Genomic DNA, 19,328 nt, shown 5'->3' on the forward strand with positions numbered 1-19,328 from the left:
ATTAACTTTAGGATTTATCCTGTGTTTGTTAACCAAGCCACATAACAACCTTGCAAAGCCCTTGTGATTCTTGCTTTTTGATCGCGACTTTACGTGTCTATAAATCTGATAACTGCAAGTGCACAGCCGTGTCGTGTAGTTTTAAAAGATATCGAATCCACAGGGACTATGAATCGATCTACCGTTATCTAAGGTTACTATGTAAAGCTAGGAGTACTAAAATTTCGATTGTTCCTAAGGGAAAGTGATTGTGAGAGAATAAAGAATAATAATAAAAGACAGGTATCAGTATGTATTTCGTTTAACTAAAGGTAATCCGAAGGTCCATTGGCTTTTGCATAATTAAATTAAAAATCTTTACTAATTGCAATTGGTTAAAAATCCTCGTCTCAAACTTTCGCTCTGTTGAGTCAGACTACTATCCTAATCCTAATGTACGCTTTCGCCATCCCATTAGATTTTAGAAGAGCTTTTTGGAAACAATGTAATTAATAAAATGCCTATTTTACGAGGTCGTTATCTATTTAAATCTCCTAATCTCAAACTTTCGCTCTGTTGACTCGGAACATGCTAATATCCCTAACGTACGCTTTCGCCATCCCGCTCGAGTGTAAAAACAATTTTTGAAAATAAATAAGTTCCAATTAGTTTTAATACGCTTTCGCCATCCTTAAAACTAATGTCCTATGTCTACTATCCAGTTAAAGATCTCAAACTTTCGCTCTATTGATTTTAACCTTTGACCGTCCTAATCCCTCAAACTTTCGCTCTATTGGTTTTAAGACTTACTAATCAAACTAGACATATAAACCAAAAATAAGTGATAATTAATAAAACATAATTTAAGCCAATTTATTTCGGACCCCTATGGTTAACTTACTCTACATACCGACACCTTTAATATTTTAGCCAGACATATTAATACGATTAAACATGCATAAATCGGTTCGGTTCATAATAATAAGCATATTAAATGGCATATAATATATCATGCAAATAAATAATATAAATAAGGCGGTAAATAAAAAACCTGAATTAAAATAAATCTGGATTGAATTGAATCTTGAAGTACTCGAACTTCCACCACAGGTTGGCTGGATCGTTCTTCGGAATTTAAATGGCAGAAAATAAAAACAAGGAAAATAAAGCGATAAACCTAACGTAAGGCTAGATCTATGAAAAGTTCACAACAATTTCCAGTGTAGAAATCGTTGTGAGAAAATAGACGGTTAAATGAAAGCAGAATAAGGAAAAGCAGTTCGCGGTACAATTTCGGCAGCACTTCGTTGGCAGGAAATCGGACAGATTGAAGTGAAGTGACAGGTCCTATTTATAGGAGGAGGTATGCAGTTGCTTTGCGTGAAAAGGGGAGCTTTTTGCAGACCAGGACGTGGAGACGTGCGTCTCCGATTCTTCAGGGAGGCAGCACTTTGACTTGAGACGTGCGTCTCAAGTGGAGATCTTTTAGGGAGGTGGAGACGTGCGTCTCCCCTTTGCTGAGGTGGCAGAGACGTGCGTCTTCCTTCGTGGGCTTGATTGCTCTTTTGGGCCTTTTGGGTCCAAATTGCACCCCTCTTTCGTTTCAGCACCCCTTTTCGTCTTTTAAGCATAGATATTGGTCATTTAAGCTCGATTTTCTTTCCTTTTCGCAAATAGTCGTAATTGAAGTGTAAAACCTGAAACAAAGCAAATACACGCGTAATATCATAATAAATTAACATAATAAACGGAAAATGCTATAAATATCTATGGATTTTAGGCTAAATATACGATATAAAATCGTGTTATCAAATTCCCCCAGACTTGAACCTTTGCTTGTCCTCAAGCAAAATAAGAAGATAAAGATAAATGAAACACACTTCCACCACGTCGTTCAGTCATACTTAGCTACATAGTGTTCTTATTCGGAAATAACGAATCTTAGCGATACACCTATAGTAACAACACTAAACAACTCCCAGTATGCATACCAATCCGAATCATGCCATTATAGCTCGACCTATTTGACTTGTCATCATGTTTCACCCTTTTCATTCGCGCGCAATCACATTAAGCCCATTATCTTGACACGCACATAGCAGAGTAGTCGGTTAGTGACTATGATCCTTCTCATGGAGTTCTGGCACAATATGTGGTATACTCCTTAGCATTCACTTGTAGATTGTGGGGAATCGGACAATAGTCCTTCCTACCAAGTTCATTACCAGATGACTTCTGAACCAATCGACAGTGAGTTTTTAAATTCTTTGTATATGAGATTTGCGACCGTTAGGTTAAATGATCTTGTGAGGATCACCTTACTTAGTAGGCACATTTCTTCTTATAGCTGAACACATAATTAATATGAGGATCATACACTTATATTCATCGACTCTCTGCGTAGTTTGTATCTAAGACGGTGCCGACTGCTAGAATAAACTACTAAGGGTTATTTCAAAACTTAAAGTCGATGGTTTTGGTATAACGGGTATTCAAATCGGTTATGTATACTCGGGGGTTTTAGAGTGTTGCGATAATAAGGATATTGACTAATTCAGTTTCGGTTCGTTGAGTGATTGAGTAGCTTCGTATTTCTTGAACGTGTGGGGTTTGCGTTTATCGTTTAGGAGCAAAATTTTTTGTTATGGCTCAAGAAAATGGAAGAAATTGAAATAACTACGGAATTATACATATAAGACTTAAATTCCATAAATATTCTTTTATTGAATTAGAAAAACATTACAAGGAAGGGAAATAAACTGAAGGGAAATAAAACTAAAGGAAATATAAATAATACGACTCCCCCAGACTTAGATGATGCAATGTCCTCAGTGCATAAGAACTACTCCTCATTGTTGCGGTTTCGAGAACTGCTCGCGCCTCTTGTACGAACACGGCGATGTCTAACAGGAGAGTCATTAACACGAATGTCAAGATCATGCAAATATGTGGCAATTTCAGCGTATTGACTTTCGTTCCTAATAGCATAGTCACGGTGCTCCTGTTGCATCTCTCGGATGAGCCTAATTGTTTCAGTTTGGTTTGTCTGCATAGCTTGAACGAGTTGATCTTGGCGTTGAATAGCAGCATACATGGCTTCAAGAGTGATAGGCGGAGGGTTGTTTGGAGGAGGTTGGGTGACATCAGCTTGTCCTTGGTTGAGCTCTTCTTCATTTGCATCCATAGGTTCATTAGGATGATCAGGTTGGTTATCTTGAGGATTGTCTTCAATAAGCCTCCAACGCTGAACATAACGGATGTTGATTCTTTCAGGACATGGAAGGATGACATAAGGAATCAGAACTTTGTTGACGACCAAGGTGTATCGGCCATCATGGCGTGGCGAAACCAAGTGGGAGTCACGGCAATAGGTGAGGTCAAGTGATTGAGCAGGCATCATGAGATGAGAGAGTGAAAGGAGCTCGTCACCAAGACCTAAAGCACAGGCCAAGGAAGTAATAATTCCGCCAAACAAAAAGGGATTTGTAGCGGGGGCGTTGACACAGCCTTGGATGTGTTGGAGCATAAACGGTGCGGCATTAAAACGGATGTTGTTTAGCGCACAGTAAAGGAAGAATAGTTCATGTTGATTTACCTTGTGGTTGTTGGATCGCGCAAAAATAGTATGCCCCAAAACACGTTGAAAATAACGTATAGCGGGGTTTTGAATGTGAGAAGCATGTAGGGCCCTCCAACCAGTTTGAACTTCGCCAGTGAGGTGAAACCATAGGTCGAAGGCATGTTGTTCCCATGAACGACCATTGAGTTCTTGAAAGATATTGCGGAGAGCATTCGGTGATGTATTGAAATTCAAGTACGTAGCCACAACTTCTTGATCCAGTGTATATTCACGGTTGAACATCCTAAATTGGATGCTACCGGTTGAGAGTGGTTGATCAGAAGGAGTGTCGTAACTGAAAGAACTCAAGAATTCTAAGACGAGCGGCTCATAAGTGGGTACGAGTTCGGTACAGAGATGGTGTAGGCTAGATTTAGTGAGTAAACGGGTAACACCATCAATGAGGCCTAGAGTTTCTAGACATTCGGTGTTTACAAATTTTGTGGGAACAACCGAACGTTCGTAGAAAGCGAGGTATTTGGTTCTTTGAGCATCATTGTCGTCTTCGCGGAATATAATATTGTTAAGGTTAGGGGGTGGTCTCTCAGGACGCACACTACGGATGATTGAACGTGGAGGCATGATGAGTTTGAAGATGAAAAATAAAGATGGTATTAGAATGGTAGAAAAGAAATGGTATGAAGGTTGTGAAGAATAAGAGTGGTGGTGGTGTGGTTTTATAGTGAGGTTTGAAGATGGTGTGGTAAATGGAGAATTAAGTATGGATTAATGGTGGTGTTTGAATTTTGAATAGAATAGAGAAATGGGAAATGAATGGAGTTTAAGAGGTGAATGATGGAGGATGAATGAGGTTAATGGAGTTTAAATGGAATAAATAGGGGAAGAATGAGGAGAATTGAAAGATGAATTTTGAAATTCAAATTCAAAATTCAAGAGGGAAAGAGAGTGGTCTGCGTGGTCAAACAGACTGCTGGCCTTGGGAGACGTGCGTCTCAGGCAGCCAGTCTGCTGGGGCAGAGCATGGAGACGTGCGTCTCCTGTTCCTTTGGTTCGTGTCAGCTGGCCCCACACAGATGGAGACGTGCGTCTCCTGTTGTAGGCAGGTGGGTCACGCATGCAAGTGACCAGACAGTGCTGACAGATACCATTAATAGCAAAAAGGTGTCCATCAGTTCAGAACAGTGTCGAATTTCAATACCATTAACAGCAAAAAGTGATAGCCAGGCAAATATATATAGCAGTTAATAGCAGTGTAATATAACACAACAGCAGTAGTGAATAAAATATTGCATTTTAAAATTAAATCAGTACTGAGTGTTAACAATAGCAGAATGGAAAAGTGCAGAAAAAATGAAAATCTAAACTAGAAATAGAAATTACTAAAACTAGAAATAAAAATCTAATAATCTAATACGGTAACATCTAGCCACGTCTATTGTTGTTCTGATTAGACTGAATGTGTTTGAAAACTTCGTCGAACTGAGCATTGACGGTGTCGATGAAATCGAAGAAATGCATTTGCAAAGTGTGAAGCTCGTTGCGCACATGTTGTACATCTTGTTGTAGCGCATTGATTGCTTGTTCGTGCGTATTCAGATTAGGCATTCTTTGATTCACCGATGCGGTGGATGTAGCGGGTTGTTGTTGCTCGACCTCGACATCAGTCATATCAACAGTGTGATCTTCAACGGAATCTTCAGAACGAGTTTCAGGCTCATACTCAGATACAGGCTCGTCAATAGGAAGAGGTTCATAATCAGGAATGGGTTCATCAACAGGAAGAGGTTCATAATAACCAGGAGGTGTTTCAGGTTCAGATTCAGATGCAGGCATTTCCTCATCAAAATGTTCATAAGCTTGAGGAGTCTCAGGTGATGGCTCTCTCTCAGGAATCTGACCATAGTAAAGCCAGTTGGTAGGGTTGTGCACACTTGTCCTAGGATTCGGTAAGGTGAACTGATACCAAACTTTGTTATCAATGAGCAATTCAAAACGATCAGGTCCAAGATTACCGATGATACCTCGATTAAAGCAGAAATTGATGTCCATAGAGGTATGGGTACCAAAAGGTGTCAATCTAAGCAAAGGCACTCTCATTCCTATGGCATTAGCGATCATAGTGACAAATCCGCCAATCCTAATGGGTGAAACTTCGTCTTGCGTGATGCGCTCGAAGTTTGTTAGCATGAATGCGATGGCATTGACCGGACGATTCTGAGATGTACAAAACATGATGAACAACTCTTCTCTAGTAACTTCAGTGACATTATCTGGTTTGCCAAAAATATAGTGAGCAAGGATCTTGTGAAAGTAGCGGAAAGCAGGATTGTGGATGTTCTCAGATTGAAATTCATTCTCTTCAGGGTTGTCGTTTCCAGTGATCTTGCCCCAGTATTTTTCCAACTCCCAGTATGGAAGATTTTCTTCAGCTACTTGGGCGTATGCATCAGGTCCATGAGGTAGTTCTAACATTTCAGCAAAATCTCGGATGCAGAAATTAAACTCCATACCAAAGAGTCTAAAGAGAATAACTCCTTTTTTCAGCCCTTGTCCACAGTTTGGAAGATAGGTCAGGGAGCTCAGGAATTCCAGAGTGAGCTTCCGATAAGTGCTAAACTTGCGGAACAAGTGAGAACCAGTCCAACCGATTTGGTTAAGCAGGTGTAGGATGCTTTCTTCGATACCAAGCTTCACCATAGTTGGTTGGTGAGGATAGCAAGTCAATTCCATGTGTCTTTCAGCCAGCTTGTTAAATCTTGCTTCTTGTCCTCTACCACGGAACACAACTTCCATATTGTCAACTCCTTGCATCGTAGTTAGTAATTAAATGAAAAAACCTAGAAGTTGAAAATATTAGGATAAGTTAGAATTAGGCTAGTGTTAATTTAAAATAAAAAAAAAAAAATTAAAATTAAGCTTAGGTAACAAGTTATAATAATAGATATAATTATAACGGAAATATTTTCTCCAATCAAGATAGTAGTTATAATTATAATAATTATTATAAGATGTATGAAAAATCAAAATTGATTAAAATTAAAATTAAAAATAGAATAAAGTTTTAAAAATGAAAAATAAAAATAAAATAAAAAAATATAGAAAAATTAAAGTTCTAATAAAATAAAATAGAAGAATAAATAAATGTGGGTTGTCTCCCACCAAGCGCTTTGTTTAATGTCGTAAGCTCGACGATTTAAAAAAAAGAAAACTATTTTTTCGAAAAAACGGGCAGTTCGTCAAGTTTAAAAACTTCGATGTTTTCATCGTATTCGAGATGATGGTAATACTTAAGACGTTGCCCATTTACGACAAAAGGTTTGACGGTTTCGCTTTTGATTTCTATCGCTCCACTCGGAAATATGTTAGTTACTTCGAAAGGGCCAGACCATCTAGATCGTAACTTACCAGGAAATAATTTTAGCCTAGAATTAAATAAGAGCACTTTATCGCCTATGCTAAAATTTTTCCTAGATATACGCTTGTCGTGCCATTTTTTCGTTCGCTCTTTATAGATTTTGGCGTTTTCGTAAGCGTCTTGTCTAAGTTCTTCTAATTCGTTTATGTCTAGAAGTCGTTTCTCACCAGCGGCAGTGTAGTTTAGGTTTAAGTTCTTAATGGCCCAATAGGCTTTATGTTCTAGCTCTACTGGTAGGTGGCATGATTTTCCATAAACGAGTTTGAATGGGGTAGTTCCTATTGGAGTTTTGAAAGCTGTTCTATAAGCCCATAAAGCTTCATTTAGCTTGGTTGACCAATCTTTCCTCGATATAGCAACAGTTTTCTCTAATATTTGTTTTATTTCACGGTTAGATACTTCTACTTGACCGCTTGTTTGTGGATGATATGGTGTGGCTATTCGATGATTTACTCCATATTTTCGAAGGAGTTTCTCAAGTATTCTTGAAATGAAATGGGAACCACCATCGCTAATTACCAATCTTGGCACACCGAACCTAGGAAAGATGACGTTTTTGAAAAGTTTAATAACTACTCGTGTATCGTTTGTAGGAGAGGCGATAGCTTCTATCCATTTTGAAACATAGTCGACGGCTACGAGTATATATTGATTTCCACACGATGATGGAAACGGTCCCATGAAGTCTATTCCCCAGACGTCAAATATTTCTACTTCTAGAATGCCTTTTTGAGGCATTTCATCGCGTCTTGAAATGTTTCCAGTTCGTTGGCATCTATCACAGCTTAGTACAGCAAAATAGACGTCTTTCCACAGGTTGGGCCAGAAAAGTCCAGATTGAAGGATTTTGGCGCAGGTTCTAGATGTGCTATGGTGTCCTCCACACGGTGCAGAATGACAGTGTGTTATTATGCTTCTTATCTCTTCCTCGGGTACACAACGTCTAAAGATTCCATCGGGGCCTCTTTTGAAAAGGAGTGGGTCGTCCCAATAGTAATGTTTTAGGTCATGGAAGAATTTCTTTTTCTGTTGGTAGCTTAGATCAGGAGGAAGCACACCAGCAGCTAGGTAATTTACGAAATCTGCATACCAAGGTGCGTCAGATCGGGCTAAAGCTATTTCAGCTAATTTCTCGGTTTCAGAGTTTGGATGGTATGGTTCGAATTCATTTGCTTCTAATTGGGCGATGAGTCTTTCATAAGGGAAATCATCGTCAATTGGTACTTGTTCGGGTTTCAGATTTTCCAATCGAGAGAGGTGATCTGCTACGACATTTTCAGTGCCTTTCTTATCTTTAATTTCCAGGTCGAATTCTTGTAGTAACAAGATCCATCTCAAAAGTCTTGGTTTAGCGTCCTTTTTGGTTAGGAGGTACCTAATGGCGGCGTGGTCAGTGTATATGATTATTTTGGCTCCTACCAGGTAAGAACGGAATTTGTCTAATGCGAATACGACAGCTAATAGTTCTTTTTCTGTCGTGGCATAATTCATCTGAGCTTCGTCTAGGGTTCTACTCGCATAATATATGACATGTAGTTTCTTATCCTTTCTTTGTCCTAGAACGGCTCCTACAGCATAATCACTTGCGTCACACATTATTTCGAAAGGCTCATTCCAGTCGGGAGGTTGCATAATTGGCGCAGAGATCAATGCTTGTTTAAGCGTTTGAAATGCTTCAGTGCATTTATCGGTGAAAACAAATTCGGCGTCTTTCATGAGTAGTTCAGTTAAGGGTTTGGTTATTTTAGAGAAATCCTTAATGAAGCGTCGGTAAAAACCAGCATGTCCCAGAAAACTTCTTATTTCTCTAACGGTTTTGGGAGGTTGAAGGTTTTCGATAATTTCGATTTTTGCTTTATCAACTTCGATTCCTCTATCGGATACGATGTGTCCAAGTACAATTCCTTGTCGAACCATGAAATGGCATTTTTCCCAATTAAGGACTAGGTTTACGCTTACGCATCGTTTAAGCACCATTTCAAGGTTTTCTAAACATGTTTCAAAACTTCCTCCACAGACAGAGAAGTCGTCCATAAAGACCTCCATTATTCCATCTAGGAAGTCGGCAAATATTGCCATCATGCATCTTTGGAAGGTCGCGGGTGCATTGCAGAGTCCAAAAGGCATTCGTCTATAGGCGAATGTACCATAAGGACAGGTGAATGTGGTCTTCTCTTGGTCGTCAGGGTGGATAGGAATTTGGAAAAATCCGGAGTATCCATCCAGATAACAAAAATGTGAGTGTTTAGCTAGGCGTTCGAGCATTTGATCTATGAAAGGTAAAGGGAAATGGTCTTTTCGGGTAGCTTTATTTAGCTTTCTATAGTCAATGCACATCCTCCATCCAGTTTGGGTACGTTGTGCTACAGATTCTCCTTTTGCGTTAGTGATTACAGTGACTCCTCCTTTCTTTGGTACGACGTGAACAGGGCTAACCCACTTACTATCAGATATAGGATATATTATTCCAGCTTCTAGCAGTTTTTGGATTTCCTTTTTAACCACATCGCTCATAATAGGATTTATTCGCCTTTGATGTTCCCTAGAGGTTTTACTATCGTCTTCGAGCATAATGCGGTGCATACACAGAGAAGGGCTTATACCTTTCAGATCTGATATGTTGTATCCTAAAGCGGTAGGGTATTTTCTTAGGACATTAAGTAATTTTTCAGTCTCGGTTCGTCCCAAGTTGGCGTTCACTATAACTGGTCGGTTTAGTTCTTCGTCTAGAAATTCGTATCTAAGATCGGTAGGAAGTGTCTTCAGCTCTATAGCAGGTTTCTTTGGTCCAGGTATAGGATCAGGGGTTAAAGCTAAGCATTCACTCAGGTGGTTATCTTGATATTCCTCACGCCAGTTGTCATCTTCAAAAATTGGCGGCATAGGAATTCTTAGGGTTTCGGTTTCCTTATTTGGTTCGGATTTTATTTCCTTGACACACTCGTCGATTATGTCAGCAGAACAGCATGTGTCAATTATAGAAGGTGCTTTTAGGAATTGGGAAAGGATAAATTCTATTTTCTCTTCTCCTACTTCGAAAGTAAGCTTTCCTCGCTTTACATCTATAATTGCACCAGCGGTCGCTAAAAATGGTCTTCCTAAAATGATCGGGATGTTAGAATCTTCTTGGATATCCATAATGATGAAGTCAGTCGGGATGTAGAATTGACCTACACGAACAGGGATATTCTCTAACATTCCTACAGGATATTTGACTGAACGGTCTGCTAGTTGAAGAGACATTCTTGTTGCTTTAAGCTCACCTAGATTGAGTTTCTTACAGGTCGAAAGAGGCATCAAACTAACACTAGCTCCTAAATCGCACAAGGCTTTCTCTATGATGGTTTTTTCAATTACGCAGGGTATAGAGAAACTACCAGGGTCTTTCAGTTTTGGAGGCATGTTGTTTTGGATGATAGCGCTACATTCAGCGGTAAGCGTTATAGTTTCGTTATCCTCGAGTTTCTTTTTGTTTGATAAGATTTCTTTTAAGAACTTAGCGTACGAAGGCATCTCAGTTATGGCTTCTGTGAATGGTATGGTTATGTTTAATTGCTTCAGAAGTTCTACAAATCTTTTAAATTGCGCTTCGGTTTTTGATTTGGCTAATCTTTGAGGGTAAGGAATTGGTGGCTTGTAAGGTGGTGGTGGAACATAAGGTTTCTCTTTTTCGGGTTCCACTTCGTTATTGTTCTCATCAGTCTTAGCAGTTTGTTCGTCGGTTGTTTTCTTTTGGGTTTCCTTTGGCTCTTGTTGTGACATGGGTACGTTTTGGGTTCTAGGATCTATGGGTCCATCGTAATTAGTTCCACTTCGTAGTGTTATCGCGTTCGCATGTCCTTTAGGATTAGGTTGTGGTTGAGCAGGAAACGTGCCAGCAGGGGCAGCAGTAGGTGCTTGTTGTTGAGCTACTTGTGAGATTTGAGTTTCTAACATTTTGTTATGCGTAGCTAAAGCATCTACTTTGTTCGATAGTTGTTTTAGTTGCTCGCTATTGTGGATGTTTTGATTCAGGAAGTCTTTATTGGTTTGTTGTTGGGAAGCTATGAAGTTCTCCATCATGATTTCTAGGTTTGACTTCCTAGGGGTGTTTTGAGCAGCTACAGGCGCTTTTTGGTAGCCAGGTGGTACAGCTGGTGCTTGTCCAGGCGCGTACAACGCATTGTTGTTCTTATAAGAAAAGTTCGGGTGGTTTTTCCATCCAGGGTTGTACGTGTTAGAATAAGGGTTTCCTTGAGCGTAATTTACTTGATCAGATGGGACTCCAGTCAAGAGTTGGCATTCAGCAACTACATGCCCAGTCAATCCACAAATCTCGCAGTTAGGTGCTACAGCGGCAGCGGTGGCTGAAGGAGTGATGGTCAAATTCTCGATCTTTTGAGTTAAAGCGTCTACTTTAGCGTTAACGCGGTCTATACCACTAATTTCGTACATTCCTCCTTTGGTTTGGGCTTTCTCTAGAGCGGCGCGTTCTCCTCCCCATTGGTAATGGTTTTGTGCCATGTTCTCTATGAGTTTGTATGCTTCATCATGGGGTTTGTCCATTAATGCTCCGCCAGCAGCGGCATCTATAGTCATTTTAGTGTTATATAAGAGACCACCATAAAAGGTATGGATGATCAGCCATGGTTCGAGTCCATGATGAGGGCATATTCTAAGCATGTCCTTGTAACGTTCCCAAGCTTCGAAAAGCGATTCGTTATCTTTCTGGGTAAATCCGTTGATTTGACCTCTAAGCATAGCAGTTTTGCTAGGCGGAAAGTATCTTGCTAAGAATACTCTCTTCAATTCGTCCCACGTAGTTATGGAATTGGAAGGCAGGGATTGAAGCCACGCTCTCGCTCTATCTCTCAAGGAGAAAGGAAAAAGGCGTAATCGAATAGCTTCGGAACTAACGTTGTTGGCTTTGATAGTGTCGGCGTATTGCACGAACACAGATAAATGGAGATTGGGGTCGTCTACAGGGCTTCCAGAGAATTGATTCTGTTGAACAGCTTGGACCAGTGAAGGTTTCAGCTCGAAATTGTTCGCTTCAATCGCAGGTGGTGCGATACTTGAATGCGGTTCAGCGCGCGAAGGAGCGGCATAGTCTCTAAGAGGACGAATAGCAGCCATCTCTAACTTCGGGGTGATTTGATTGATTTGATCAGTAAAAATCAATTCCTGATTAATCGGAATTTCTGCTACTTCGGGAAGGTTGCGAGCTCGACGTTTAACGTTAATGAAACGTTCGATCTCGTTAATTCGTTGTATTAAGTCTCCTCCTTGTGAACGAGTATTTGGCATACAATCGTTCAAAAAGAAAGGGAAGAATTTTCCTAGTCTCTACGGTGTAACAGTGAGTTACGATATCGACTTAAATAGTCCCCGGCAACGGCGCCAAAAACTTGATCGCGACTTTACGTGTCTATAAATCTGATAACTGCAAGTGCACAGTCGTGTCGTGTAGTTTTAAAAGATATCGAATCCACAGGGACTATGAATCGATCTACCGTTATCTAAGGTTACTATGTAAAGCTAGGAGTACTAAAATTTCGATTGTTCCTAAGGGAAAGTGATTGTGAGAGAATAAAGAATAATAATAAAAGACAGGTATCAGTATGTATTTCGTTTAACTAAAGGTAATCCGAAGGTCCATTGGCTTTTGCATAATTAAATTAAAAATCTTTACTAATTGCAATTGGTTAAAAATCCTCGTCTCAAACTTTCGCTCTGTTGAGTCAGACTACTATCCTAATCCTAATGTACGCTTTCGCCATCCCATTAGATTTTAGAAGAGCTTTTTGGAAACAATGTAATTAATAAAATGCCTATTTTACGAGGTCGTTATCTATTTAAATCTCCTAATCTCAAACTTTCGCTCTGTTGACTCGGAACATGCTAATATCCCTAACGTACGCTTTCGCCATCCCGCTCGAGTGTAAAAACAATTTTTGAAAATAAATAAGTTCCAATTAGTTTTAATACGCTTTCGCCATCCTTAAAACTAATGTCCTATGTCTACTATCCAGTTAAAGATCTCAAACTTTCGCTCTATTGATTTTAACCTTTGACCGTCCTAATCCCTCAAACTTTCGCTCTATTGGTTTTAAGACTTACTAATCAAACTAGACATATAAACCAAAAATAAGTGATAATTAATAAAACATAATTTAAGCCAATTTATTTCGGACCCCTATGGTTAACTTACTCTACATACCGACACCTTTAATATTTTAGCCAGACATATTAATACGATTAAACATGCATAAATCGGTTCGGTTCATAATAATAAGCATATTAAATGGCATATAATATATCATGCAAATAAATAATATAAATAAGGCGGTAAATAAAAAACCTGAATTAAAATAAATCTGGATTGAATTGAATCTTGAAGTACTCGAACTTCCACCACAGGTTGGCTGGATCGTTCTTCGGAATTTAAATGGCAGAAAATAAAAACAAGGAAAATAAAGCGATAAACCTAACGTAAGGCTAGATCTATGAAAAGTTCACAACAATTTCCAGTGTAGAAATCGTTGTGAGAAAATAGACGGTTAAATGAAAGCAGAATAAGGAAAAGCAGTTCGCGGTACAATTTCGGCAGCACTTCGTTGGCAGGAAATCGGACAGATTGAAGTGAAGTGACAGGTCCTATTTATAGGAGGAGGTATGCAGTTGCTTTGCGTGAAAAGGGGAGCTTTTTGCAGACCAGGACGTGGAGACGTGCGTCTCCGATTCTTCAGGGAGGCAGCACTTTGACTTGAGACGTGCGTCTCAAGTGGAGATCTTTTAGGGAGGTGGAGACGTGCGTCTCCCCTTTGCTGAGGTGGCAGAGACGTGCGTCTTCCTTCGTGGGCTTGATTGCTCTTTTGGGCCTTTTGGGTCCAAATTGCACCCCTCTTTCGTTTCAGCACCCCTTTTCGTCTTTTAAGCATAGATATTGGTCATTTAAGCTCGATTTTCTTTCCTTTTCGCAAATAGTCGTAATTGAAGTGTAAAACCTGAAACAAAGCAAATACACGCGTAATATCATAATAAATTAACATAATAAACGGAAAATGCTATAAATATCTATGGATTTTAGGCTAAATATACGATATAAAATCGTGTTATCACTTTTGTAGTTTCAATGTGATTTTTGGATGAATGCACAATTTTGTCTATTGTTTGCAAGATTGTCGAGTGAAAATCCCTCATTTTGCGTGTTCTTCATCTACCGATGAATTTTTGTTAGGTGTGATTATTGATTGAGCTTGTTTTGTTTTAGAATCTTTTGCATGATTTTTGTACTTAGGATTCGTTTTGTTTTTATGTGTCGTTGTAGTATAGTGGTAAGCATTCTTTTGCATTCACATTGTTAAATTTTGGACCATACAATTGTTTTGTTTTTCAAACCTTGTTGGTACATGATTCTTTGGTTGATTACTTTTGATTCTTTAAGTTTGTTAGGCCTTAATTGAGGAAAAACAAGTTCAAGTTGGGGAGATCCAAAAAAAAGTTAGTTTCAAAATTAAATAATTTTTTGAAATTTTGACATCAAAAGAAGTTTCAATAAAAATGATGAAGTATCTAAAATATCATTTTAAGAATAACTATTCGGATTGAATTGTTATTAAAAACTTTTATAAAAAATTTCTTTGTAAAACATTTTACACAAAATTATGTAGGTTACAAAATTATGTAGGTCTCTATAAAATTACTAAATTTTTCTTTTGTTCCCTATAAAAAATGAGATGTTTTGGTCCTTACAAAATTATTGTCCACGTGATTTTAGTCTATCATGTTAAATCAATGTGTATTTTTGAATGATTATTTTGCAGACATGTTTAAAATGTTATAAAAAAATCATTGAAAAAAAAGAAACTCAAAATTTGATTTCTAAGTCGAGATTTTCAGTACTTTTATCATTATCTTTTGAAATTTAAAAAATTATATTTAATTCTTCTTTATTTTAAAAAATTCCAAAATTTGGTAAATAAATATTTTACAGTATTCTAAACATGTATGAAAATTATTTTAAAATTTTAAAGTTAAAGGGTAATTAAATAATTTTCAAAATTTTCAAAATTAGTAGGGATTAAAATGCATGCATAAAATTTTTGTAGGGACCAAAATAATAGGGGCAATATTATAAAAAAATTAAAAGAAAAAGACTAGACAAACTGACTCTAAATGCTTATTTGCATTGACTTATTCAATTTTATCTATTAACATAAATTTGAGAGAACTTATGAAAATAACTTTTACAATTTTTTAAGATAACTAAGTTTTTTAATTTCAATTCAAAATACAAATATAATAGAATAATAATGATAATAAAATTATTTATATTTATTTCAATAATTCGATCAGATAAATTTAAAAAACTTTTTTTTATGATATGTGGCATATTATTTTTAACAAAATAGATTTATAAAAAAAATCTACGTTTTTTCGATTTAAAAGAAAAGTTTGAACTGGTCTAAACGTGTGTATGCTAAATCGTAAGGTATATTTGTTGATCTCACATATTTTCACCTTACTCGAGACTCTTAAGAATATCAATCGAGTGTAATATCTTATCTATTTTAAAATATTATTTGATAGGAAATTTTAAAACTATTTTAACTAAATATTACTTTGTTAGATATTTCTAATCATACCTTAGAAAATCTCTACCATCAAATTTATTTAAAATTTAATTATAATAATAATAAATTTGTTCAAATAAATTTTTCAAAAATCAAATTTTTTTCACACTTTGAATATTCACACATACTCTCTCCATCCCAAATTATAAGAGAAATTCACTCTCTAGATTCAATACATCACTTATTCAATGAATAAAAAAATAAATTTATTTTATAATTTGGAACAGAAGGAGTATTCCACAAGCATTCATTAAAACTTCACGAAAACAGAGAACAGTAAATTTCTAAAACTTATGAAAGATAAATCATTTTATAAATTTTAACATAATTTGAAATCTACCATCAAATTTATTTAAAATTTAATTATAATAATAATAAATTTGTTCAAATAAATTTTTCAAAAATCAAATTTTTTTCACACTTTGAATATTCACACATACTCTCTTCATCCCAAATTATAAGAGAATTCACTCTCTAGATTCAATACATCACTTATTCAATGAATAAAAAAAAATATTTTATAATTTGGAACAGAAGGAGTATTCCACAAGCATTCATTAACTTCTGAAAGATAAATTATTTTATAAATTTTAACATAATTTGAAATCTAAGTAATGCCTATGAATGATGATTAAAATGATAATTGGGTCTGCAACGCAGTAACAGAAACTCTTTTCTCTCCATTTATATTAATTAATTAATTTATTTTAATTTTCAACATTTTGATTAGACGTCTTTAATTCATATTCATTGATTAATGATGGCTTATCTCATTGATGATAAAAAGAGGAGAAAAAAGTTATTCGTTTTACTTTTTTTTTTTATTCTTTTCTTAAAAAATATAATTGAATTTGATAAAATTGATATTAAAATGATTGAATTTAGAGAAAAAGGGATATTATAAAATATTTTTACACTGTCAACCAATCACAACCATGTATCCAATTAAAACACAATTTTAATTTTAAAAAATTAATATGACATGACAAGTGTAAGGATTTTAATTGGATGCATGTGTAAATTTAGTTTACACTGTCAAGTGCACTACCTTTAAACTCTTGAATTTATTAGAATTGATTAATGTTTGAATATATTTATGTAAAAAAGAATTCAACAATAATTTTTTGTGTAAAAATCACTCGAATAAATTCTAGAGATAAAAATAACATATTCCATCTTTAAATAAAATCAATTCTAAACGTAAAATCAATTTTACTTTTAAAATACCAAACACCACAACATTATTCGTAATCAATTTCATATCAAATTGATTCTCAATTTTGGGGTGTGTTTGTTTCAAAATTAGAAAAAATATTCTCAGGACTATGGGAATTCAAGATTTCTATATTTGATTCAAGTTTAAAAAAATTATTCCAATGAACTTTTTATTTCAAGGAATCTTATTTTTATATGATTCTTTTATTTTTATTCTAAGGCATAAATGGTGGGAAAATAACATTCTCATGTGAATAATTTCAACCAATTATAACTTCCCACTACTAATCACATTTATTTTTATTTATATTTTTTTTAATTTTAAATTAAACAAATTTACAATTATATTTAGGAAACCTTAATTTCTAAGCACATAAGTGACAATAATAATTCTAGGAATAATAATCCTGGAAATACTATTATAAAGAATATAATTTGAAACCTTAAAACAAAGACACTCTTGTAGAAGTGGAACTAAACATACATTAAAAAAAATCACATAATATCCAATTTTAATTTTATTTTAAGTTTATGAACAATTTTATTTTTGTGATTTCTTTTTTATAATTATTTTTTGTGATTTCTTTAAATAAAATATGTAGGAGAATGGCATGAAATTTTTAAGACCTGATTGTTTAAGCTGAGCCGTTAAAGAAGGAGAGAATGATTGGAAAATTAATGTTTTTTTTTTTAAAAAAAAGTAAAAAATGAAAAGGTAGGGATAGTGGGAACTTAATTATGGATGTCAATGGGGCGGGGCAGTGGCGGGAGATATATTCCCATTATAATTTCCGCCCTCGAATCTATTCTTCTGCTTTGGATCTCAGTTATGGGGAATTTTCTCTCTCATCCCCGTCCTCGCAGGTCCCCACGGATTTCCAAAGTTCATACAAAGATTCATAAACATGATTTTTTTTAATTTATTATTTTAAACTAAATTAATAGTAAAAGCTTTAAACACTAACCACAAGAAATTAATCATTTAAGATAAATATATTATTTTAATAATATTTAATCTATATTTAGTGTCATGACCATCAAAATTTCAAATTAAAAAAATTGAAATAATTATTTAGATCTCACTATTTTACTTACTTACATAATATATATATATATATATATATATATATATATATATATATATATATATATATATATATATATATATATATATATATGAAATGACAAATAAACTTACATAATAATTTAAAATTATATATAAATTAAGGACACTATTCTATTTTAGGCGGAATGGGAACTCTACGGGACGGAAAATATTTACGCCACCCCCGTCCTCAAAGTATCTTCGGAGAGACTTTGTTCCTCATTCTCATTCTCGCGGAAAGAAAATTCTCCATCTTTAGGACTCCAACTATAAAATTCTCACGGAAATTCCCGCTAACGGAGGTAAGTTGATATTCCTAAACTTTATTCACTTAAAATATACTCTCTTCAAACCAAACGATTACATCCCTTACTTTGCTCATTACTTACCGACATTTTTTCATAAATTTAATAACTATATGAATGTTGGTTTATCTATTTAACTTCTGCATTAACATGATTTTAATTTTAACTTCTTCAATACCTTATGAAGAGTGCTGACAACACTCTCTTTTCAACGCTCTCTCCTCTCCAACACTCACTTTCTTAGTTAGATCATGTGTGGGTCTCTTGCTTTGGAAATGGATCCCACATAAAGTATTAGGACCCACACATGTTTAAACCAATAAGAAGGTGGGTGTTGGAGAGAATGTTGAAAAGAGAGTGTTGCTAGCATTTCTCATACCTTATAGTTATACACATATTTAAGGGTATAGTATAATTTAACAATGTTGACTTTTTTTTTAAATTAATATTTATACCGTATTAATAAAATGATATTATTTTTTAAATTCTTTTAAATATTAACTTTTAAAATTTATTTTATATAAAATATAAAATTTTGTTATTAATCAATTTCACAAATGTATCGGTCACAATTTATATCATTTTCCAATTATTTTATTAATAATTTATTAATTAATTTTACTATTGCGTTACTTAATAAAATACATAATATTAACCTTATTCTGACATTAATATATAAATGTAATAATTAACGTTTATAATTTATTAATCAATTTTATTTTATTATTTAATATATTTTTATATTTAATATTTTAATAATTTAATATATTTTAATATATTGAATAATATATTTTAATTATTCAATTATATTTTATTATTTAATATATTTTTATAATTAATCAAGTTATTAATTATATTAATTAATTTTATACATAATATTAATCAAAGTTGATTTATCATGTAAGATTTAGTTTTTAATATCCGAATATTTAATAACACAATTATAAGTTATATTAACCAACTAATAATATTCAATTAATCAATTTTATTTTATAACTTAAAACTATTTTTTTATGTCAAATTATATATTAAACAAACTCTAAACTGTATTAACCTAATTTTAACATTTTGTTAATTAAAATAAATTTTTTTTTTTAAATTAAAAATTAAAAAA

At 34.8% G+C, this 19,328-nt stretch overlaps 1 non-coding gene across 1 annotated transcript; it reads left to right on the forward strand.

The window, feature by feature from the left end:
- Positions 1-11,607: 11,607 nt before the first annotated feature.
- On the forward strand, positions 11,608-11,714 carry LOC131621134 (small nucleolar RNA R71). The gene has a single exon (XR_009289464.1). It is a non-coding gene; the product is annotated as a small nucleolar RNA R71 (small nucleolar RNA).
- The last annotated feature ends 7,614 nt before the right edge of the window (positions 11,715-19,328 follow it).

Source organism: Vicia villosa, linkage group LG7 (assembly GCF_029867415.1).
Source record: "Vicia villosa cultivar HV-30 ecotype Madison, WI linkage group LG7, Vvil1.0, whole genome shotgun sequence".
In the NCBI taxonomy this organism is placed as follows: Eukaryota; Viridiplantae; Streptophyta; class Magnoliopsida; order Fabales; family Fabaceae; genus Vicia; species Vicia villosa.